General features: G+C 33.5%; 1 long non-coding RNA gene across 2 annotated transcripts; it reads right to left on the bottom strand.

Moving 5' to 3' along the window:
• Window positions 12933-16177, bottom strand: LOC108662136. 2 transcript variants are annotated; one of them, XR_001927918.1, is made up of 4 exons: window positions 16138-16177; window positions 15384-15466; window positions 13680-13853; window positions 12933-13416 (listed from the first exon to the last, which is right to left on the bottom strand). It is a non-coding gene; the product is annotated as an uncharacterized LOC108662136 (long non-coding RNA). The 2 variants fall into 2 exon arrangements; XR_001927917.1 differs by lacking the exon at window positions 12933-13416 and having other exon boundaries at window positions 13673-13853.

The following is a 24416-nucleotide window of genomic DNA, read 5'->3' as shown; positions in this document are numbered from 1 at the left end:
CTTTACATGCCACACATTTTGGGAGTGTGCATACCTTTATACCGTATTTCATATTTTGATGGCAAATGATATTTTCGGTAATTGAAACTCTTTCTATTACACTTATTTTCGGCAATGTTTTGCCAAAGAAAGCATTGTATTATGATTTTACGATTTATTTTTACAAGGCACAAATATCCTTCTTGTGGTTTGCTTTATAAGATTTGCATTTTATATTTTGGTTTTATCATTCAAATGATCTACTTATTGCTTGTTTCCCATCTACTCTCTGCTCACGGAGCCGATGATCACTAAGTTTGTGAGACTCACCCCCTTATTTCATGTTTGCAGATAGTGATCGGCCTAATGTGCAATCATCGGCACTTATGGTCCATCGCAGAAAGGTAAAGGCATCTCGTAGCATTTCATTCCAAGTCACTCCGCTGCTAGAGCTCAAGTTATAGCACTTTGTTTATTTAATTGTAAATGGATAGTGGCCTTGGGATAAGTATTAAATTGGAGATTTTAGACTTCATTGTATAAACTTATGATTGTATGTTTTAAAGATTGAATTGATTATTATAATTATGGTTCAAGCTATGATACAAAAGAATATGGTTTAAGCACTAATATGGATTGGTGAACGAGTATAGTGCATTATCAGGAATCTCTAAAAAGGCTTTCTTGGGTCTAGTGGGCTATGCCTATTAGGCCCATATGCCCATCACGGCCCAGGATTTGGGCTATGACAGTATCGATACATCATGAACATGTATCGATACATTTGAGATAGAATGCAGTTTTTTGAGGTAGATTGCCTATAAAACCTGCCTAGCTCATTTACATTAAATACCATTTAAGTAAATGTCCTTTTTACTTTCCATTTACTTAAGATATTTAATGTAAATAAGCAAACAACCCTCTTTTTGGCTTCAATAAAAATATCAAAAAGAAATCAAAATTCAAAAGAATCAAAATCTAAATTTTGCTTTCAAGAACAAAATCGAAAAAAGTTTGATTGAAATTAAATTTGCGGTTCCCATTTACCTAGCAAACGTGCTTCAAAAATTAAGGAAAAATCATTTTTGATCATCTAAAAACCAAAGGAATCATTACCACCATTTTTTATTTCCAAAAGATTGCTCTATAAAAATCACATATTTTTACCTTTTCTAGACTTAGAAAATATTTTGCTTCAAAAGTGATAGACAATAAGAAGTGTCAATAATTCTTTTGAAGGTTCAATTAAAGTTTGATGTTCAAAACATGAAATCTATATGCTTACCTAAGGATTTCCTAACTTATCATCTTACACAAGGTGGGATTTCACATATATGAGCATGAAAGGCTCAAAATAATATTGTGCACATGTTTGGCACATGAATGGTATAGTGCATTGTTTGGCACTTTGATAAATATGATGTTTAATATAAATTATGCTAAGATTTGATTTGTATATAATGTGACATAGAGCATAATGGGGATTTGGATCTATTTGATGAGTAAATGCTTTGATATTGAGCATTCTTGATGAATTGAGGTTAGAATGATGATTGTGGCACTTGGAACGCAAAACCTTGAGACTTAGCCAAAATTTTCAAGAATGGGTGATAAACCTTGAATTTTGAAGTTTTGATTGAGATTTGATTGTGTGTTTGAGTGTATGAATGAGGATTGTGAGTAAAGATAGTCATTTTAAAGTACGACTTAAAGGGGAAATGATTTTAAGGTGTTAAGTTTAAATTTTTGGAATTTTGTGTTCAACAAAGGTGCAATCAGGGCAAGATGTATCGATACATTCTTGGAAAGATGAACATGTGTCGATACATTGCCTCAATGTATCGATACATTTGAAGTAGGGAGCACCCGGACCATTCTGCTCGAAATGTATTGATACATTACCTCAATGTATAGATACATTTATTCAAAATTAGGGCAGATGTATCGATACATTTGGCAATGTATCGATACATTAAAGAGGAAAGCCAAGAATAAAAAAAAAGATTGGGGGCCATTTCTGCCCCATTCTCTCTCAGCTCTTTCTCTCTTTTTTTCTCTCTGGAAACCCAGACCCTAAGGCCCTAGACAGATTGTTGAAGTGATTTGAGGTTATTTAGATCTTGGGAAACCATTTTGAAGGTAAGATTTAACATTTTTACGGATTATTTTTCAATTTAATCGGTTAAATACTAAGGAATCCAATTTTTCTCTAGATTTGGTAATTTTCCTCTTTGGCCTGGATTGAGGAATTTGGGAGCTAAGATTCATGTAGTCCAACTTCTAAGGTATGGGTTAGCTCATTAATAAAGATTTGAACTTAAATAATTGGACTGTTAAGAATTAGTTAATTGTGGGAAAATTGGCTTTTCTTTGAAAGCCAGGAATTAACTAATAAATGGATGTTCGATGTGTTCTAAAAGGGAAATGAAGTGGTTGGATGCATTGGTGAGCTAGACGATGATTGGAGGCTAAGGATCAAAGTTTGGCTAAGAGTACTTCCAATTTGTCAAGGTGAGTGGGATTTAATTAAATGCATATGATGCATTTCGCATAATGTATGCATTGCTATGGTAATTAAATGTTTTGTGTATGCTTAGTTGAGAATACCAAGGGTCATAAAATTGATGTGTGTATGTGTATGTGTGTGTGTGTGTGTGTGTGTGTGTGTGTGTGTGTGTGAATATGTACATTTTCCTAAAGGTATGTGCCTAGGCTAGAGAACAATTATGATTGTGTGCCTAGATGAGGATGCATAGGCTAATTAGTTATCAGGAATAGGAAAAATTGTGTTTTTCTGATTTATGGGGAGCCACATGGTGGCATTGTGCTGGAACCTATGGTATGTAGGACCTAGAGCAAAAGGCCTACCCATGTTGTGATACGAATTATGAATTAAGGAATGTGCCAAATTATGATGAATGGACTACCTAATTAGGTATATGGTACGATGGGTATTTGAGTTATTAGCACAGTGATTAAGGTGATGTTAAGTATGTGAGGTCAAAGGGCCATGATGATGTATAGACATGATTTGTGTATGAATGCCCACATATTTGTGCTTGATTTGAGGTTACGTATAAGGCTATTAAGCAATGATTGATTTGATTGAAGATGATGAATACCTATGTGAGGTTAAAGGCATAAAGGCCTATAGCTTTATTATGTTTCGTTTGACAATACCTTAGAGATTTAAAGGGATTTAGAATTATGTCGAGCTTATGGATGATTGAAGCTCGATAAATTTGAATATGATTTGATGTGGACATATGGAATGTTATAAGCACAATGGCCTAATTTATGGATTTGTGTTCTATCTAATGGATGAATTCTGGAAGTTGGTTTGACTTGAGGTGGAGTGGAGTCCCACACCTTGTGACTATGTGTGTACCTACAGAGATGGGGGTAAGCAGGGACGGTGGCACTAATCTCGCTTGTGATTCTTATCTGCAATGCTTTCCATCGTTGAGATTACTTTGGGTAATGCTAACATTGGGAGATTACTCTAGTCAATGATATGATTCTCCACCAGCTGCTTCGGTGTTGTGCGTGATCTATTCTCCACCCGTTGCTTTGGCACATGTGTGATCTATTCTCTACCCAATGGCTTTGCCCTACCCATTGATTTGATTCTCCATCAAATGGCCACCGAGCGTGATTTGACTATGTTTAGGGCAAGACCACTCATTTGATTTCATTTGACTATCATGACAGGCATCGGGTATGGCATGTTCTGCTTTGAAATATGGACATGTTGTGACCACTGTGAATGATATCTTATGAAAAGCTTTGAGATAAGCAATTTATATGTGAATGATATTTGAGGTTTTTTCATGGCAACTAAGGTGTGCCTAAGAAGCTTAGTTTGATGATAATGGCTTTAAAGATAAGCCTTGCATTGATAAATGTAAATTATTGATATGATATGTCGAGTTTGAATATGATGAGTTGTGCATGTAGGATATTAGGATGATCTTCGCACCTTCGAATTGGAGATGTTTGAACATGAATGTATTATGGATAGACAGGCCTAAATATGTATTTTATATATGAAAGATTATGTTATCATGATATCCCCTCACTAAGTATTAGATGACTCACCCCTTTATTGTACCATGTGTAGATAAAAGAAGCTATGGGTTTATGTGGCAAGTGTTGTCGATTTGATGGACACGTAATTGGCATCCGATAGGTCTCCTTCCCAACATTTCACTCCACTGAGTCTGTGTGGGCCTTCTGTCATCAAGTCTGGTTATATGTAAAATATGTCCAGCACGATGTGCCATTTGAATTCTATAAGGGTTGTTATGTACGAACCAAATTTAATGGCCAATGTATAGCCTTTGAACATTTGTATGGACTGAGAGCTAAGGATAATGTATTATTTTTGAATTTGTTATGAATATTTGATTATAAATCCCTTTGCATTTGTGTTATATGATTTTGGACTCTGAGGCTTGCTCGAGTCTAGAGGGCTTGCCTATTGGGCTCGTGTGCTAATAATGGACCCTCGGATTTGAGGCACGACACTAAAGCATGATGATTTCATTTTGAAATATGGTTACATTTGTTATGTATACTTATGGACCATTGATATGGCTTTATGTATATCAATGAACGTGAATTAGAGCTTAAGGTTCTTGTTGATGATGCACATTTGTGGAAAGATGTATCAAGCTCAAGTTAACCTTGATTTTATATGATGTTTGAACTATTTGGCATTGGAAATGCTTGCAAGTAAGTTAAAAGTCATTACTCTGATTGGACAAAATTTGAGGATGAATTTTCTAGAAGGAAGGGAGAATGTAACACCCCTGATTTTTTATATGGCCTAAATATGGTGTTGGCCTAATGATTTGATGATTAAACTTGAAAACTTAGTGTATATGCTTGTGGAGCATGGTTATGACCTATTGTGGTCTATAGAGAAAGACTTTGAATTTCAGTGTACATTGAGGATTCTAATAATATGATGAAATAGCAAAGCCAATTGATAAATTAAATAGAACTTTGGTGAATATGACTACACTTATAGATCTATGACAATAAACATTGGTATAAAGGAGAGTTTTCAATGGAATTGTGCTTATGTTTGGCACTTTGACACCTAAATACAACATTAAGGGAAATATTGCTAAAAATGATGAATTAATCCTATAGCTTGACGATTTGATTTAATTTGATGTATATTTGAGAATATATGTATGAGGATTTGAATTATATGAGTTATTTGAGGTATGAGATTAACAGGGAATGGATTTAGGGTGTTAAGTTGGATTTTTTGTTAAAAGTTAGAAAAGACTTAAAATTGCCACAAGGGAAAATGTATCGATATATCCCCTCATGTATCAATACATAAATGGCAAGAAGAACAATATAAGGTGTTCTGGAGAAATTCTATCAATATAATTAAGGATGTATCGATAGATTTGGAAATTTGATGAACATGTATCAATACATTGCCCCAACGTATCGGTACATTTCAAGCAGAGAACACCCTAGACCATTCTGCCTAAAATGTATAGATACATTGCCCTAATGTATCGATACATTTAGTGGAAATATGGGCAAATGTATCCATACATTGCCAAATGTATTGATAAATCGATGAGGAGAGGCAAAAACAAAAAGGGGTTTTGAGCATTCTACCCATTTTAAGAAAAAACCCACTCTCTCTCTTTTTCTCTCTACCTTATACGAAACCCTAAGCCCCTAAATGGCATTTAGAGGCTATTTAAGCTAGATCGAAGCTTGGGAAATCAATCCAAAAGTAAGATTACATGTTTTTACTGATTGATTTTTGATTTAATCGGTTAATAACCTCGGATCTAAATATTTTAGATTTGGTCAAACTCTCTCTCCTTGAGTTTATTGGAGGTTTGGGCAACCCAACATCTAAGGTAAGTTTTTAGCTCACCATTCAAGGATTTGAGCTCATTTATGGAATTTGGTTATTTTTGGAAAGCTAGGATATTTTCAAAAGCTAGGAAATAAATATTTTTGTGATGCTTTGATTTGTTTAAGGGGGAGTTGAAGCTACCAAGTGCGTTGGTGAGCTATAAGACGATTGGGGGCCGAGGATTAAAGCTCAACTATAGGAGCGCCTTCGATTGTCAAGGTGAGTGGGATTTAATTAAATGCATGTGATACATCTCGCATAATGTATGCACTGCCATGGGGCTTAAATGTTGTGTATGCCTAAATGAGAATGCCTAGGCTAATGAAATTGATGTGTGTATATATATATATATATGTATGTATGTGTGTATATGTACATTTGCCTAGAGGTGTGTGCCTAGGCTAGAGAACAAACATGATTGTGTGCCTAGATAAGGATGCCTAGGCTAATTAGTTATCTAAGATAAGAAATTTGTGTTTGTGTGATTTGTGGTGAGCTACTAGGTGGCATTGTTTTGGAACCCATGGTATGTAGGACCTAGAGCAAGAGGCCTAAACATAGTGCGATATGAATTATGTATTGAAAACTGTGCCAAATTATGATGAATGGACTACCTAATTAGGTATATGGGCACGATGTGTACTTGGGATAATGGCACAACGATTGAGGTGATATTAAGAATGTAAGGTTGAAAGGCCATGATTGCTTATAGATATGATCAATGCATGCATGCGCACCCACATATTTGTCGTTGATTTGAGGATATGCATAAGGCTGTTAAGCCATGATTGATATGACTAAATATTATGAATACCGATGTGGGGTTAAAGGCATGAGGGCGTATAGCTTTATTATGTTTCCTTTGATGACGCCATAGAGATTTGAAGGTACTAAGAATTATACCAAGCTTAAAGATGACTGAAGCTCATTGGATTTGAAATATGCTTTGATATGCACATATGGAATGTCACAGGCATGATGGCTTGATTTGTGGATATGTGTTCCATCTGAAGGATGAATTTCAGACATCACTTTGACTTGAGGTTGAGTGGAGTCCCATGCCTTGTGACTTTGTGTGCTTGTAGGGATGGTGGTAAGTAGGGACGATGGTATTAATCCCGCCTGTAGTGCTTTGATGCCATCTATTGAGATTACTCTGAGTGATGTCAATAATCAAGAGATTACTCTAGTCGATGATATGTTTCTACGCCAGTTGCTTTGGCGCTATGTGTGACTTGTTCCTCGCTAGTTGCTATGACACACAAGTGATCTATTTCTCCGTCAGCAAATTTACACTGAGTGTGATTTGATTCTCCACCAGTTGGCCACTGAGTGTGATTTGACTACGTCCAGGGCAAGATCTCTCATTTGATTTTATTGACTATGATGACATGCATTGGGTATGGCATGATCTGAATTGAAATATGAATGTATGGTGACCACAATGAATGATATTTGATGAAATGCTTCAGAATAAGCATTTATCTATAAATGAGACTTGAGCTTGTGCTTGGCAACTAAGGTGTGCCATTGAAGCCCAGTTTAATGATAGTGACTTTAAAGGTAAGCCTTGAATCGATATGATTTGATGTGAGGGTTTAGAATTTGGAAATTGTCGAAATGATATGCCATTGAGATATGATCCGGCAAGACTTGATATGATGAGTTATGCATGTAGGATATTAAAATGATCCTCACACCCTTGAATTGGAGATGTTTGAATATGAAAGTCTTATTGCTAGATAGGCTTAAATATATTTTATATGTAAAATATTATGTTGTGATAACATCCCTTCATTGAGTATTAGAGGACTCACCCACTGTTGAACCATGTGCAGATAAAAGAAGCTATGGGGTTACGTGGCAAGTGTCATTGATTGGACGGACATATAATTGGCATCTGGTAGGTTTCCATCCTATTTTGTCTCTCTGCTGAGTCTGTATGGGCCTTTCGCCTTCCCAGTTTGGTTAGTTTGTAAAATGTGTCAAGCATGATGTGCCATTTGAATTGTATAAGGGTTGTTATGTACGAACTCGATTTAATGGCCAATGTATGGCCTTATGAATATTTGAATGGATTATGAGCCAAGGATCATGCAATATATTTGAATTTTATTAAACATATTTGAACATTAAATCCTTTGGCCATTTGTTATGTGATTTGAACTCTAAGGCTTGCTCGAGTCTTGCAAGCTTCGCTTACCGGACTTGCGCACTGATCACGGACCCCAGGGGTTTGGGTTGTAATGACCTTTTCCCTAATCGTTATTAGCGTCTGGGACTTGCGAGTGAACCCGCCAAATCTCGAACAAGCCTTATTTGAGATTCTGGATAATTAAATCGAACATTCTAGTGCATAAGTAAATTGACTTGCAATATTAATACTGTCGTTTACTTAAACCAAAGAAACAACTGTAATTAAGGTGTAGCAACTAGATACAATATCCACGTTTAACTAACTTCAAGATAGTTTCATCATCGCACTCAGAATCCATTACATAACCTCAAGGTTTTTAACAAATATTATATCCGAAAGACTAATAATAATTTTACAAATCTAACAGTTTTACATAACACCACCCCTTTGAGCGGAGCGACTCAGAGTGGAAGTCTAAGAGATGCCATTACCTATGTCGCAGCGAGTCAAAATGTTGGGGCAATACACTTAAGCTAATCACATATCTAAAAAAGGGGGAAGATAAAGGGGTGAGTCTCACAGACTCGGTGATCATCGGCTTCGTGAGCAGGGCGTAGATGGGAAACAAGCTAAGGATAGATAATTTGAACATTAAAAACATACGAATATATAAAAACAATTTAAAATCTGGTGTTTTCTTCCTCTTTTCCTCTCTCAAGTCCTCCGAAAGGTTGCTTTTATAGGCTTTGAAGTTAGACCAAGTTGGGTGAAGAAAAAAGTCAATTTCAGCTGAGATTTCCTTATCAGACTATGTAAGTCACAGCCTTGCCCAATTAATTAACAGAAATCATAATTGCTCTAAGACTGCTGCAGTGCATCAAATTCGACAAGATTTTTCACCATCTACAAGCCGAACTAGATGAAATAATAAACCTAAAAGTTTTATATCTTTCTCTTATCTTTCCAATGGTTTAAGAATCGCTTCATTTAAAGCTCTTTAAAGAAAATTATGGTCAAAATACCAAAATATATACAGTAGAAGTCTACACCTTGAAATTACTCTCCTTATTCCACTAAAATTCTTCTTTCAAACACCTACAAAAGCACAAATAAATCAATAACAACCTATCTTATCTACATTAACACCAAATTAAGCATACAATTAACCAAAATTAGATTGACTCACCTAAAATAACTAATTTAAAATAATTAAATAAAAGCTACTAATTTCTATGCATTACTACAAAAACTAAGTTAAATTATTATCAAAATTAAGCTCAAATAACTCTCTATTATAGAGTTATCACATCCCCAAACTTAAGATTTTGCTTGTTCGAGAAAAAAATAGAAAAGAACCTAACTTACAAAAATCAAATTCAGTTAATGAAAACTAAAATAAATATAGTTACTACTATTTCTACTACTATAAAGATAAAGTGCACCAACTCAATGATTCCCCTTAATTTCCTCAAAAGTATGTCTATCAATCATTAACTTAAGGAAAAATGTAGGCATCATTTAAATTCATGTTTCAATTCTAATGCAAGCACATTCTCGAATGGATTTTCGTGTGTGTGTGTGTAATCTTTTGCCAAGAATATCATGATATCCAGGTGAGATTATGCCAACACAAATTTCAAATTAGTTTAGATTTCCATAGGCTTACTTTTCATCTCTCTCTCCATTAATGTAGACCAATACAAAGCTAGGGATCAATAGGACTTTATAAAGCTTGTAATGTATGGCTAGGGTCAAGGTATGATAAAGGATATTAATGTGGCTCAAATCACCCTAAGCACATAATTATTCTAGGACCTATATATAGAGCTCTATTTTCCTTCTCCTAGTACACCTTTTCTTCCATATTTAAACTTTTCTTTTTTCAACACATTGTTTTTCACAATTACACACCCTTAAACTTATTTTCTTTGCATTGTAAGTAGTGGGGTTATTTTTCATATTTTGAACTTTTTTTTCTTTCACTTCAACATCACCTTTCCACCTTTTTCAACATTTAACTCAATTTATATTTCCTAAAACAATAGACATGCTTAGGAGTGAGGGTTGCAAATTTGGAGAATTTAATTCTAAAGCTAGGCTCAATATTATGTAGTTAAACAAAGAAAAGGGAAATTAAGCTCAAAAGGTGTATACTAGGGATAAAAATTTAATAAGGTTGGCTTTTTGGGCTCAAACGGTCTAAAGATGGCCTAAATCATCTCCCTATCTAAGTATAGCCTAAGATTTCGCTTCGAGAGAAAATCAAGCAAATTTAGAATTCATGATATAATCTAAAATTCACATCAATATAAACTTTCTCTAGATATTCAGAATAATTCAAAGTAAAAGATATAGTGCTCAAAATTGTGGAAATCACATCCTAACAATGATACTTAACAAAAGGCTTTAGCATGAATGCAAACAAAAACCTTATTCACCAAAAGTTAAGAATTCAAGACAACTAGTTATCATCATTGGATAGAGAAATCAAAAATTGGCACAACTTTACTCTAGATTCCTAAAATTCAACAAGAAATAAATTCATTTACCAACAAATCCTAAATTATTTATAAATACTTAAGAAAATTAAATTTAAACTTCTAGAGAATATTCATCACCAGAAAAATAAATTCACCCCCCGAAACTTAAACTAAACATTGTCCTCAATGTTAGAAAAAAATAAAAGAAAGGTAAAGAATACTCCCCTACTGATTGGATGAATTTTGTAAAAGCTCTAATCCTCTTCCTCCTTATTGTCATATTTCTCATTCTCACTTTTAGGAGGATTTTTTTTTTACTGCAAAAAGACAATAAATAAAGGTTAATGTAGAAATAAAAAAAATAACTGAAAAAAAAAAAGTTTTATTGGGTAATGGGCTAGCAAAAATTTAGGAGGGGGTGATGGAGTAGTGGGCTCTCTCTCTCTTCTTCTCTTTTTTTTTTACATGTACCTGTAAAAATAAAAGAGAGTGTTAATAATTTAATAATAAAATAAAAATAAAAAAATAAGAAAAAAATAAGTTAGAGTGCTTGGGTTGCCTCTCAAGAAGCGCTTCTTTATAGTCCCTAGCTTGACTTTAGTTGAGGTTTGAGTTTGCATGGAAAAAGCTTGAGGTATGAAAGTAGCCTCCTCCTAAGATGAGGTTGTAGTGCCTTCAACTCAAGATTTGATGATTGCTTAACCCAAGGTGCTGGAATAGGCTAACTTTTATCTAACTTCTCAAATTGAGTTCTTTTTAAATAATGAGCTTTTGCTATAACCTCCTTAAGTGAATTATCAATTGTATCCAGAAAAAGTATAGGAGGCACATATAGCTTGACTTGTGGTGATGTAGATATTTCCTCTTCTTGCTTAATTTCTTCATCTTGAACTTGATTGTTGGAAGTACTTCCTTGATCTACTTTATCTCCATCATCTTGAAGTCTATTATTGGTGGCATTAGCTAGTTGACCCATTTGTATCTCAAGATTTCATATTGATTTTGCCTGACTTTGAATGATGGCATCAGTCCTTGTCATGAAGGCATCTGTCTTTGTCATGAAGGCATCAGTCTCTATCATGAATTATATGAACATATTCTCCATTGAAGGCTTTTTCTCTAGCATAAAAGTTCTAACTTGTGATTAAAAACCATTATGGAAAACAGGCTGTGATGAATATGTAGGACCATGATCATTACTCCATGAAAACTTTTAGTGATTCCATCTCGAATTGTAATTGTTGGAGTATGATTTATTTTGTTACCCATCAAAGCTTTCATAAAATTGCATTGATTCATAATAGGCTAGACAACAATCACTTGAATGCCTATCTCCACAAAACTTGCTTGTAACAAAAGTACTTTGAAAAGCATTATCACCCCAAGCATTAATTTTTTAAAACAAAGTATCTACTTGGTTGGCTAAAACACTGATTGCATCCAATGCATAATCACTAGCAACCCTCCTAGGCACAAATTGTTTAGATGGCCACAGATAGTTCATCACCTAAATCAAAAGTATTTCAAAATAGAAAGAAAAGTTTGAAATAAGATTAGGAATGCTTGGTATTAATATTAACAAGAAAGAATTAAAAATCAATTCCCCGGCAACGGCGCCAAAAACTTATTGTTGATTTCTCACTCAAGTACACGTATCATTAATAAGTAATATAGTAATGAAGTAGAGTATCGTTCTCACAGAGAATTGTTTAATTCCTACTATTAACTACTAAACTTATAACACCCTAATTTTATCAAACAATTAAAATAAAAAAGAAAAATTAAAAGTAATAAACTAAAACTAAAATTAAATAGTAAATAAAACTCACTTTAACTACCAGACTTAAGATTATAATATCCCTCAATACTTCAACTGATTATTGTCTCTCTCTCTTAACTCAGTTTAATGGATTAAGTTGCTAACCTAGAGTCCTAAATTATTTACAAGTTTTTGTCGAGTTTCCCATAAAAATACCAATCCCAAATAATTTACTATATGTCTATGTAAATTAAATTGAAGAATGATTCATTAAGTTTGTACTCTAATCCTGGCTATGTATGGCTTATAGGTGTATGTTTGTCCTATATGCAAATCAAACCACCTAATCAACTAAGTGTATTCGATCATACGCTATTTTATTCAAGGTTTACCTAAATCTCCTTCGTCAAGGTTTAACCTAGGTTTCTAATTCAATCAAATTGGTGATCAAGCAATTAGAAGCATTAAGAACAGAATAAAATAAACAACTTAAATCTATCAAAAATAAGTAAAAGAGAGATAAATAATTCAGATTACATAATGAGTTCAATCATAATCTTAGATTAAAAATCTAGCTCCCCATCAAGTCACACATTATCATTGAATAAAATCTAAACATTAAAAGCACAACCAAGAAAATAAAAGAATAAAAAAAATTAGAAAAACTCAATAATTGTATTCTTGATTTCCAAATGTCCTTGAATCCTTCCAATTCTTAGCTTCAACGACTCGTGGCTTGACTCTCAACTTTCAATCTGGTTTTTTTTTCGTTTTTCCCCTCTCTCAAGTCTTCCGAAAGGTTATTTTTATAGGCTTTGAAGTTAGACCAAGTTGGGTGAAGAAAGAAGTCAATTTCAGCTAGGATTTCCTTATCAGACTATGTAAGTCATAGCCTTGCCCAATTAATTAACAGAAATCGTAATTGCTCTAGAACTGCTACAATGCATCAACTTCGACAAGATTTTTGACCATCCTACAAGCCAAACTAGATGAGGTGGTAAACATGAAAGTTGTAGATCTTTCTCTTATCCTTCCAATGGTTTAAGAATAACTTCATTTGAAGCTCTGTAGAGAAAGTTATGTTCAAAATACTGAAATATATGTAGTAGAAGTCTACACCTTGAAATTGCTCTCCTTTTTCCACTAAAATTCTTCTTTCAAACACCTACAAAAGCACAAATAAATAAATAACAACCTATCTTATCCATATTAACACCAAATTAAGCATAAAATTAACCAAAATTACATTGACTCACCTAAAATAACTAATTTAAAATAATTGAATAAAATTTACTAATTTTTATGCATTACTACAAAAACTAAGCCAAATTATTATCAAAATTAAGCTCAAATAACTCTCTGTTATAGAGTTATCATTCCCACAGTCTAATTTCCCTTGAAAAAGAAAAAAAATGTACAACCAATCACCTTTTCAAATCTAGAGAGACTACAATCTGGCTTAAACACTTTCAAAAATAAGAGTGAAGAACACGTATATTTGATGAAGGTTCTTTGGCTTTTTGATCCAAATGGTCTTTTGTGCTTCAATCTTCCTTCTTTGACCATTGGAGCGTCCTTTTATACTTGGGGAGATAGATTTTACTGTTCAAGACAAATTTTAGTCGTTAGGAACAACTTTAATGCCATTCTAGCTATTATTTTATCCTCTAGTGTTTAAATTAAAATTGTCACGACCCGGTACTTCCCTCGAGCCCGTGACAACAGCCGTAGTGTCCCGATAGACACTCATTACCCGGAATGCCAACCTAAACCCCGTAAGGCTTTAATATCAGTTTCTCATTTCCCCTATGAGTAATCGTTGCCAAATATAATGTTCTAAAAGATTTTAAGCTATTTCCAAATCAAAACAATAGAAAAATAATTTTTTTCTCATAGGCGCATTTTGGTCATTTTTCCTCAAAAATCTCAAAACCAGATAAAAATGTAGTATGCGAGTGGAAAACACATATTTCATAATCAAAAATAAGTTTAGATGTCTAGAACATTCATTTAAATTGAAACTATAACTATTTAAATATAATAAAAATATTCAATAAAATATTCTATTTTCTTATAAAACAATATTTAAAGAGTTATCGGTAAATAATTTTTGTAGCATAAAAGCTAAATAAATTCATACATACTGTAATACAGATAACCAAAGTATAAAATTTCATTTATAGTGACACGTGGGCCCCCAAATGACAAAAGTGAACAAAGGCTGTGAACCTACGATTTTTGAGGAAGTAAAGCCAACTGTAGCCTTCGACGATATCAGCTATCTACAACCTATTCTGAGCTTGAAATGGGTGGAAATGAGGGTGGTGAGATTATATAATCCCAGTGAGTAAACAAACATCATCCAAAATATCTAAAGTCGAGTAAATAGAGACGATTAAAATATTTCATCTCAATATGTATTTCATAACATAAATATTCATTTCATTTAAATAATCAACATGGCTTATGAGTATCTTAAAAGCTTGGCTCTTGCCAAAATCATTCTCGAGAATACCTTGGCCGAGGCATTTAACCAAGTCTACCAAGGCTGTTAAATAATTTTGTATACCCATAAACATATTTTTAGTTTGAAAAACACAGTCATTCCTTAGCGTTAGCGGAGCTCATCATCACGAGGTGGTTCGGCGTGACGTGAACTCTAACCATACCTCAGGAGATACCCTACGCTCCTCTCTGATAGAAGTACATATATAATCGGATTCTGTGCCCCTCTAATAGGCTGGTCCACAGAACCCGCCCACTGCAGCAAGCTAAACCCACCATACAATAAAAATTCAATAGCATGACATGGCAATTCTATCATTATCCAGCCTATCAAGGCAAACAACAATTTATACATTTTCAACACAAATACCAATTCAGCCATTCATACCAATATTACCATAAGCCAATCAATTAGAACCATAAATTCACAATACATCAAATGGTCTCCAATTACTCTATTTTCAAAGCCATCATTCAATTTCAAGACAATTTATAAAATCATTTCATTTAAACACATTTTGTTTATAAAACCTAAAAATTAACCATTTAAACTCATTTTCCATAAAATTCACAAAATCGAATAAAAAGACCACTTTAGATAATTAAAATGATGATAAGGTTACTCACTATTTCGGGAGTCAAATTTTTAGAGTACTCCGACTATCGATCCTCAGGTACAATTTCTTTGCCTTTATCGGAGGATTCACCACCTAGACATAATGCGCAATCAAGCAATTTACCACATTGGTGCTAAACCATTATAAAACTATATGGATGCATGAAATGGAATGTAAATTGTTCATATTGTCGTCTAAACACGGTGTTCTACACAAATTCAATTGTGTACCTAAATAAAGCGATATTGGCCTAATTCGATCTATCACACGATTAATTGGCCAATATGTCCAATTTAACTCCAAATAATTCCATTTTTCTTCCAATTCTCCAAACCATCAAACACAAGTCAAATAGCATAAAATTTAGCAAAATCATCTTCACATTTTCTCTTGGGAATTTCGGCCATGGTGGGTGCATCAACACTATGATTTTTCCTACTTGATTTTCTCACTGTAATCCATCATTTCCTAACCAATTCACTTGAAATAAAATCAAATCCACCATCCACAGTCTACATGAAAAATTCGGCCAATGATGGGTAATGGGAAAAAATGAATTTTTCTTGCTTGATTTTCATGCTACACATCACTAACTAACTTAAAACACTAAAATATCTTAAAATCTAACCAAATCAAGCATCAAAACTCCTCCCCCCAAGTCCGGCCAGCAAGGGATTCATCATGCAAACTTGATTCTCAACCATGAAAAATGCAAAATAATGCATAGGAAAGGTAGATCACAAGCTAGAATTGAAAAATCTTACCTTTTTTTACTTGTTTCCTTGAATTTTCACACTTTTCCCTTGAATTTTTTAACCTAGGGTTTTTGTTCTTCTTTTCTTCCTTTGTTCTTCCTTTGTTCTTGTTTTGGCCGGCCATATGAAGAGAAATAGGCTGATTTTATGCTAATTTATAAGAAAAGTATTAAATGGATGAGAATTTGACACATGTCACAATTCCATTGGTCCATGTGTCATTCTTACTCATTAAGTAATCTCTCTCCACCATATAAATTTTCTCAATTATCCATGATAATATTAGGTAAAATTCATGTGCTGGACAAGTGTTGGGTGGTGTAAAATTACAATTTTTACCCCTAGGGTGGCAAAATGACTATTTTACCCCTACACTCGAAAAAATATCGAAATTAAAAATTTTCACTTCTCAAACTCAAATTATGTTCTAACTAGTCAATCTTAGTCAAAAATTTCATCTAACACTCACTTCTTAACCTCGAGTGGTAAAATGACCATTTTGCCCCTAGATCATGAAAATTCCAATTTAACTCCAAATCGGTCTTTGAACTCCAAATCACCATTTTAAGTCATTCTGGGGTTCTAAAATTCTCAATTTCATCTTAAAATCTCTATTTGGACTAGTTCAAGGCTTAATTCAACTTAGTTGCACTACTAGGTACACTATCGACTTTTAACGATTTTTCGGGGCTTTTCAAGTATGCAAGCATTCTGTCAATCACATGAATGACATGGCTAATATTTTATAAAGTTGGGCTTGACAAAAATGGGTAGACAAAGTTCGGCTAACTAGTTACTAGCTAGCTCTAATCGATTATAATTTCTCTGCCTTACGTTATCTTGTAGTTGTGTACTTTGTGTTAACTTATTAAAGGAGGCTCTAATCGAATAAAAGATCTCTGTCTTCAAATTTCTCTACTCAGTAGACTTCCATTAATTGGTTAACTCTCTCGTTAACTGATTGGAGCTTCACTTCTTTTAGCCTTAATCGATTAACACAAGCTCTAATCAATTAGAAAATCTTTGAATTTGAATTTCTTTCGTTTAGCTCCCTTCAATGGTTAACCTTCTTTCAAATTTGATTTTGGTGCTTGAAAGTATTTAGTCCTTATGCTCTAACCGATTAACCAAACTCCTTAACTGATTAGCATGACTCTATTCTCAGCCTCCAGCACCTCCTTAATTAGTTAAGCGTGGTGCTAACTGATTAAGGCTCTTTTGTCTTGCTTTAACCCAATGCCCAGTTATGCTTTAACTAGTTAAGGCTTCTTGTTAATCAGTTACTAAAGTTTTGTCTTCTCTAATCACTTTGTTCTTTCTTTTTTTAACTGATTACCTTTTCTTTAAATTTGGCAAGCACCTTGACTTGCCTTTAATTAACAAATTTGTTAATGGATTTAAATAATATCCTGCACACTTAATTAGTAAAGTTTGACATTAATGAATAAGGAATGTTTTATTATCATCAAAAACATATGGAGTCAACAGTGATTTAGGTAGGACTATGATTTGGGATGTTAGGAATTGGATTTTTGGAAGTTTGGAGGGTTAAAAAGGTGCCTACAAGGGAAAATGCATTGATACATTCAAAATGTATTGATTCATTCTTGGTAGGAAAAACAATATGAGGCATTCTAAGGGTTTTCATCGATACATTCAAAAATGTATTAATAGATTTAAATTAGGTAAACATCTATCAATACATTGTCCAAATGTATCGATAAATTTGAAGTAGGGGACTTTTGTAGAAAAAGTATCTACAGATTTCCCTATATATCGATACATTTGGGGTAGTTAGCATTCTACCTGATTTTTATCAATACATTTTCTTATATATTGATAGATTTGAATAAAACTCTTGCAAATGTATCGATACAGTCCTAAATGTATCGATACATCCCTGGGTATTTTAAAAATAGAAAAGGCTTCAGGCTGTCTACCCGTTTAAAATTAAAGGAAAACTATCCCTTTCTCTCTCTAACCCTTCGAAACACTAACCCTCAAGAGGACTTTGGAGCTCATTTAGAGTAGATTAGAGCTTAGGCAACCCCTCTAAAGGCAAGATTATGCCTTTTTACCAATTGATTTTTGATTTAATTGGTTAATAACCTAAAAATCTAATTTTTTTCAACTTTGGTAAATCTCCCCTTGAGTTGCTAGAATTTAGAGTTTAGATTTGCTCAATCTAGCTTCTAAGGTAAAGACTAAGTTCATTGTTGAAGAATGTGATGAATTTGAGCTTGTATATTGATTTGTTAAGAATTTGGGTTACTTTTGAAAAGTTAGAAAATTTTTGAAAGTTAAGAAATAATTATTATTTTGATGCTTTGATGTAACAAGGGGAAGATTGGAGCTATTGACTCATTCGTGAGCTAAAGGAGTCCGATTGGAGGCAAGAAATTGGAAGTTGTTGTCGAGTGCCTTTGACTGTCATTGTGAGTAGGTTTTATTTAAAAATGCATGTGATGCATGACACATTATTAAATTCACAGCCATGGTACTAGAATAATGTATGTATGACTAGATGAACATGCCTAGGCTAGAGAATTAGATATATGTGTGTTTTGGTGTGATGTGTATATGTGCCTTAGTGCAAGCCTTGTAGTGGCCTACATTTGATGTGCCTAGACTAGGAGGTCTAGTGATTATGATAAATGTCTAGGAGTAGTTTACTTAAGAAAATTAACCTCTTGGAGGATTTTGAATGCCTTGGAAAATTTAGGGCACTTATGATGATATTGAGTTAGAAGAGGTGTAAGGCTTAGTAAGAATGATATTTTAATGTAAAATGGTATATGTATGCGATGTGAAAAGGCATGATGGCCTTATTTATCGATTTGTATTCCATCTGATGATGAGAATTTCATATGTTAATTTGACTTGAGGTTGAGTGAAGTCTTATCCCCTATGACTATGTTCTATGCCTATAGGGATGGTGGTAAACATGTATGATGGTATAATTCCCACTTGTGATTCCCACTTGCAATGCTTTGATGCCATCCATTAAGTATCTCTAGATGATGACTTTAATCCTTCGCCAGCTACCTTAGAGTTAGGCATGATTTGTTCTTAGTCGAATGTTTCGATTCCAAGCATGTTTTAACCCTTCGCTCATTTCTTCAACACATACTTGATTTGATTCTCCATCAGCGGCTTAGCCTTGAGTGTGATTTGACTCTGTTGGTTGGCCACCGTTCATGATTTGATTATGTCTAGGGAAGACCACTCTATGATTATGATTTGAACAATGAATGATATAACACAGTGTCGGATGGGAAAGAATGATTTGAATTTAATAGGATACTCTGGCAAACTATGGTGTGCCTAAGAGATTAACTTCAAAATGGCTTCGAAGGTAAGCCCAATTCAACATGTATCATTTGTGGAGCCACATAGTGGCATGAATATGATTTATGAAGTATGTGGAAACTCCTTAAGGATTAATGATATGCCCTTAATGTTGGAGATGTCTATTAAGACACTTTGTTTGTATTGTTATTGTAACATATATATGTATGTATGTATGTATGCATGTAATGGTCAATTTTATTATATTTGTTCTGCCTACACCCCTCACTGAGTATTAGATCATTCACCCATTTGTTGTACCATGTGTAGATGAATAGGTCTCTAGGTAGTGCGTGGCTAAGGTCATCCTTTGACAGACCAATTTGGCATCCAATAGGTATTTGTTCCAATTTGTCCACTCCACTAAGTCTAACTTGAGTTCTTCCATTTTTGTTTTTAGCTTTGATGCGTTGGCACTGTATTGCCATATATTGTGATGGTATGAAGGGTATGTGATGGACCTACCTTGTAGCCAATGTATAGCTTATATATATTTAATGCTAGATATTGTGTATGAACTACGTGCTAAGGAGTAACTTATATGTATTTGAATTTAAATATATTATGAATATATTTTATGTGGAATCCTTTAACTAATGATGTATGAACTAATTTGGATTCGAATTTCTAAAGCTTGCTTGGATTTGGCAAGCTTTGCCTACTCAATTTATGCACCAGTCATGGCTCCCTAGTTTAGGTCGTGACAATATATCTCAAGTAATCATCAACAAAAGCAAAGCCATATGACTTGCCACCTAAACTAGTGACATTAATTGGTCCAAACAAGTTAACATGCAATAGTTCAAGTGGTCTAGAAGTTGAGATCACTTTCTTAGATTTAAAGGAGCTTTTAATTTGTTTTCCAAATTGACATGCATCACAAACTTTGTCATTCTAAAAAGACATCTTTGGAAGTCCAATGACTAAGTCCTTTCTTAAGACTTTTCAAATAGTGTGCAAGCTAGCATGTCCTAATCTTCTATGCCACAACCATCATGTACATTATTCACCATAAGACATGATTCATTATAAAGCTCAATTTCATCAAGAAAGATAACATACATGTTCTTAATTCTTTTGCCAATGAATGCAACTTTGTTAGTGTTAGAATCAATTACTAGACATCCATGGGAATCAAAGCAAACTTTAAAGCCTTTATCACAAAGCTGACTAATGCTTAACAAGTTATGCCTTAGACTTTTAATAAAACATGCTTAATTTGGGTTTTAGAAATGTTACCAATGGTTACAATTCCTTGGATAATACCTTTGGAGTCATCACCAAAAGAAACACTATCAACCTTCTTTCTATCGAGCTTTGCAAATAATTTCTCATTCCTGGTCGGGTGCGTTTAGCAGACACTATTTAAGTACCAAGGCTGTCTTTCATTTGGTTGAGCTTGAAGACATTATTCTTTTTTCTCTTGCTCAACCTCAAATTCTTCTTCTTTTACCATCAAGCATAAATTTGCTCTTTCTTTCATTTTTTTCTTTTTCTTCCTTTGAGCTTGAAGAGTCATGTCAAACCATGTTACTGCCACCATTGCTATCATGGGTTTCTTCATCTTCTTTAAAGGTTCTTCCTTAAGCAGTGAGGATTTAGATCTAAAATGTCCAAGTTTTTTACCTTCAAAGCAAACCATTGCATCTTTTTTGTTGAGATTACTCTTGTGCTTGTTTTTCTATGAAGAACCTTGATCCTTCTTGTAATTTTTTTCTTCCAAGCCTTCTACTTTTTTGCCCCATGAGCTTTCTAAATCTTCTAGCTAGCATAGCTAACTCTTCATCTTCATCACTTGAAAGTTCTTCCTCAAGTGTGTAAATCTTCGAGGCAAGGTTTTTGTTTTTCTCTCTAACTTCTCTCTTATCTTCCTTTTCATCTTCTTTCATCTCAAGTTCATGTGTGAGAAGTGAGCCACAAATTTCATCAAGAGTAATTGCATTGAGATCCTTAGCCTCTCGGATAATAGTGACTTTAGGTTTCTAGCTTTTTGGAAGGCATCTAAGCAATCTATTAACTAACTCATGTTCAAGGATGATTTTGCCAAATTGATTGAGCTTGTTTATAATGTTGGTAAACCTAGCAAACATGGTAGAGATATCTTTACTCAGTTCCATTTTGAACATTCCATAGTTATGGTTAGTAAAGCAATCTTAGACTCTTTAACTTGAAAAGTCCCTTCATGGATGGCTTTTAGTTTTTTTCAAATTTTCTTGGTTGTGGTACAGTCAAGGACTTTATTGAATTTAATATGAGTAAATGCACAATGGAAAATGTTAATAACTTTGAAATTGATTTGAACCTTTTTCATTTCAGCTCTAATCCACTTTACCTTTGGTTTGGAAATTTTCTCTCTCGTGATAATACTAGGAGAGGTGGGAATGTAAGGTCCTTCTTTAATCACATCCCACATTTCATAATCAAGAGCTCTAATGTAAATAGACTTTCTAGTGCTCCAATAAGCATAATTTGATCCATCTAGTAGAGAAGGCCTATTTATGGATTGTCCCTCAGTAACAATAGACTTTTGCGAAGCCATTTGGATCTTTCCTAAGGATGTTAAGTATTAATTTTGAGGGTTGGACTCTGATACTACTTGTTGGTCCCAATGGAGAGTTAGAGGGGAGTGAATAGCACTTACAAATATTTTTGAAGACAGCTCTTGAGCTAGAAAAACTTTTTGTACAATATGAAATAGAAGGTTTGAAACTTGTTAAGGTTAAAAGGCACCAAGTAAGGAGAAGGTAGAGAGAAGTGGACAAAACACAAATATTTATAGTGGTTCGGTTCCTTGACCTACATCCATTACCTTGATCTACCAATCAAGAATTTTCAACTTAACTTCACTAAACCAACTGAATTAGCAACTTCCAGTGAGCTTTTATGAGGTGAGCTGCTAGCACAAGCTCTAATCCTTTGCAATAAATATTAGAGTGCTCCGCACACTCTAATCAACCAAGAATTAAGAAGAAAAAAAAAGAACAATTGATCACCCTTGTTGATCAAAGATGTATACAATCAAGTTAGTACTAACCGATTAAACCTTTTCTATCTCACTTTTATATAATGCCCAGATTTACCTTAATTGATTGAGGCTTCTCATTAATTAGTTAATAATATTCTATTTTCCCTAAGTCCTTTCTTCTTTGCCTCTTTAACTAATTAACTCATCTTCTAAGTGAGCAAGCTTCTTGACTTGCCTTTAATCATCAAATTTATTAAGAGAATTAAACTTTATCTTGCACACTTAAGTAGCGAAGTTACACATCAATGAATATGGAATGTTTTGTTATCATGAAAAATGCATAGAGTCAACAAAGGTCGATTCTTCAAGCTTTTAATGGCTCTTTGTCAATTTTTGCTTCCTTTTAGAATCGAGCTTAGCTTGCCCAATGTCTATTCTCTAGGCTTCCTTCACATTTCCTTCATTTTGTCTTAGGATCGAGCTTCAAGGGTAAGATGTCAAAGCAAACTTTAAGTATAACACAGTGAGGATTTCATAAGTAAAACACATTATAATTTCTAAGCACGAAATATTCATTCCAAGGGCTTTATCTTATAAGTAATAAATATGTGAAAAGAAATCTTTTATTATTGTAATGCATAAAATCAAAGTCAATTTATTTTCTATAAAACATGTCCATTGGCCTACAAGGCACACATTGATTGTATTAGATACCCTTTAATAAAAGTTAAGATGATATATCTTTTATTAATCATTCTTTTGCTTTCACGTGTTTCATACTACACTACATGTCAATTCCTTATGAGTGTCCTTGGTTAGGTCACTAAAGATTATATCAAATTATAGTACTCCACACATAAGGCCACCTGATAATCTTAAGTTTGAGAACCACTTACATAACTATCACATGAGAATTTATTTCAATAGTCACTTAAGTGACATATCAAATAAAATTCTCATGGTAGGTCATGTTTAATGACCTTGTTCATATAATAAGCATCCACAAGTATCCCCATATGTCAACCAATGAGATCAATTGCTCACTACATGAATGAAGAACATAACTGTATGTCTGTTTTTCAATTTTATCAATACTCAATCTTTGATAAAGTATTGACCAGGAGAATCTAGAAATTATGTTTTGACGTAATAAAGATCTTATAATTAGAACACTTTATAATTTCTTTGTACAAAACATATCTAATTTCATGGACTTTATCTTATAATTAATAATGACAATTATAAACATAAAAATAAATAAAGTTTTATTTAAATCATATGGTTAGAATAATAATAATGCAATTTTATACCCAACTAATTGATTTATAAGGTATATATTAACTCTATCACTCAATAAATTTTTGGATTTTCTTGTGCTAAACCACTCTTTGATCCCAACTTAAACGTGCTTGAGCAATTTCATTTTTGGTCAAAGATTCATGTAATTCAACTAGTAAAGAAGGAACTTGTACTTCCAATCTCTCCACCCAAAACCAATCAGTATAGTGTATAGCTCTCATACACTGCCAAGGCATCAAAAAATGCCACCTCACTGAAAAAAAAAATTCAACTCTAAAAAATAAAAATAATTTTTTCTCTCTGTAACTCCATCTCAGCTAATTTCTTCTTCTTCTCTTGTTCTTTTTCTCTTGCTATAATTTCAAAACTTTAAATTCTTAATTTTGATTCTTAAAGATAGTATTCATTTCAGTCTTCTTCTTAATCTACCATTTTCTATATATTGTGATTGTTTATTTATCACTTTTATTTGATTAACAAAAAAGGATTTTCCAAACACCTTTGAAACTCACACTATAAAGACATCGTTTTGAAGTTTCAACGTAATAATCTTGTGGGTCTCACGTTGTAAAGAAAAAAATGGATTTTTTTTTACAAATTTTTGTTTGAAGTTGTTTTTTGGGTTTATATGTTCATAAAGAGACAAAAAAATTGTTTATCTCTTTTTCATTTTTTT

Source organism: Theobroma cacao, chromosome 5 (genome assembly GCF_000208745.1).
Source record: "Theobroma cacao cultivar B97-61/B2 chromosome 5, Criollo_cocoa_genome_V2, whole genome shotgun sequence".
In the NCBI taxonomy this organism is placed as follows: Eukaryota; Viridiplantae; Streptophyta; class Magnoliopsida; order Malvales; family Malvaceae; genus Theobroma; species Theobroma cacao.
This window is presented reverse-complemented; position numbering and strand designations above follow the sequence as displayed.